This window comes from Rhinopithecus bieti, unplaced genomic scaffold (assembly GCF_001698545.2).
Source record: "Rhinopithecus bieti isolate Rb0 unplaced genomic scaffold, ASM169854v2 scaffold_76, whole genome shotgun sequence".
Lineage (NCBI taxonomy): Eukaryota > Metazoa > Chordata > Mammalia > Primates > Cercopithecidae > Rhinopithecus > Rhinopithecus bieti.
In genome coordinates this window covers 143,828-146,010 of record NW_016803343.1, presented here as the reverse complement: position 1 = coordinate 146,010, position 2,183 = coordinate 143,828, and the positions used below count along the sequence as shown (strand labels likewise).

Genomic DNA, 2,183 nt, shown 5'->3' with positions numbered 1-2,183 from the left:
CTATTGGATGAGATATTCTGTAAGTGTCAGGGCCACTTGGTCTAGAGTGTAATTTCACTCTAATGTTATATTTTTATTTTCTGTCTGAATGATATGTTGTTTGCTGTAAGTGAGGTGGTGACGCTCCCTATTATTATTGTATTGCCAGTCTATCTCTTCCTTTAGATCTATTAATATTTGCTCTAAATATTTAGGTGTTCAGTGTTGGATGCACAGATATTTACAATTGTTATATCACCTTGCTGAATTGCTCCCTTTAGCATTATATAATGACCATCTTTATCTCTTTTTACAATTTTTGACTTAAAATTCATTTTATGTAAGTATAGCTATTCCGCCTTTTTTGGAGGGATTTTATTTGCATAGAATGTATTTTTTTGTCTCTTCATTTTCTTTTAGTTTTTGCACAAAACTAACGTTTATTCCACCTTTGTGTCATGTTCCTGGATCCTTCACCAATGTTACATGAGGAAAAGAACAAAAGCAAAACAAATGAAAAACTGAAATCAGAATCACTAATGTTATCAAGTAGAAAAACAAATAAGTTATAATTTAGTAGCCATCAGCAAGAGTATAGCAAAGACAATGCTATAAAAAGAAACAAAGAAAATTGCTAGAAAACTATATGCATCATAATCTTTCAAACCAGCAAAATATGCTCCTGCATACAATAGAACATCAACAGTATATTTTTTGTGTATAAAGTATAAAAATGCCAAGTTGGGTCGGGCGCGGTGGCTCAAGCCTGTAATCCCAGCACTTTGGGAGGCCGAGACGGGCGGATCACGAGGTCAGGAGATCGAGACCATCCTGGCTAACACGTCTCTACTAAAAAATACAAAAAACTAGCCGGGCGAGGTGGCGGGCGCCTGTAGTCCCAGCTACTCGGGAGGCTGAGGCAGGAGAATGGCGTGAACCCGGGAGGCGGAGCTTGCAGTGAGCCGAGATCCCGCCACTGCACTCCAGCCCGGGGGACAGAGCGAGACTCCGTCTCAAAAAAAAAAAAAAAAAAAAAAAAAAAAAAAAAAAAGCCAAGTTGTTTTTTGAATATTATGGATAGGTAAAATGTATATGTAATTAATGGTAATTCTACTGAACTATTACAGAGTGGGCCAGGAACACATTTATGGATTCTGGGGATGTGTACTGTAATTCTTTGGGATAGCGGACACGCTAGTCAAAAAAACACCCAAGTGCAAGACAAAAGCGAATGAGACTTCTCTTATATCTTAGCAACATTTAGATGGAAATCATATTTAAATGCAGTCCACTCTGCTTTTTGAAGAGGCTTTGGTTCAGCTCCCAAATCTCGACTGCTTGACACGGTCTCCTATGAGAATACTCAGAAGGTGTCTACTTAAACAACAAACCTATTTTTAGTGGTGGAGTGGCTTTTAGTAGCTCTGTCTGCGTGGGACTGACAACCAATCACTATCTTTGGAGGAAGCCCTAACCTTTTCTTGTATACCCTCCCTATATGTGTAACAGCTTTTCTGTTATCACATTCAGTAGTCCATACTGCTATATTATCACCTTTAGCTCTAACATTAATAACAGCACCACATACATCATTACTGTAGTCATCAAAAGATTCTCCAATAAGGCACAGCAGTGTCTCTAGCCAAAAGCGATCGAGGTCACTTCATCTCTGCTATTTGTTCAGTGTAATTAGCCATCATCCTCCCAGTTTGTTTTTCTCATGTTCCCACATAGGCTCAATACCACCCTTAAAAAGTGAGTAGTCACAGCCAGCCATTAAATTATGAGACAACTGGATATGGTTGTACAGAGCCCAAAGTCTTCAACAGTATCAAACTCAGAGATCAGCCACAGGTTTGCTTGCCAAGTTTTGCTTTTATCATTTTAAAAAAAACCAGAGGGCCCATCTGTTCTGTAGAGGATGTTTAATATAGTGTTCCGGGGTAGCAACCTCTTGAATAGATTCTGTTTTCTCCTCTTCTGTAGTCGTGGGATTAGAAGTAGGGGTGTTTTCCTGTTTAATAGTCACCATCTTTGATCAATCTCTCCCTCTTCATTTTCAATCTGTGTGTGTCCTTACAGGTAAGGTAGAGCCTCTTGTAAGCAGTATATATTTGGGTGTTTTTTTTCTTTTTTTCTTTTTTTAATCCTTTCAATTACTCTACGCTTTTTTTTTTTTTTTTTTTTTTTTTTTTTTTTTTTTT

At 37.9% G+C, this 2,183-nt stretch overlaps 1 pseudogene; it reads right to left on the bottom strand.

Annotated features, from left to right (window-relative positions):
• Positions 1-1,357: 1,357 nt before the first annotated feature.
• On the bottom strand, positions 1,358-2,011 carry LOC108532684 (eukaryotic translation initiation factor 4E pseudogene; annotated as a pseudogene).
• Positions 2,012-2,183: the final 172 nt, after the last annotated feature.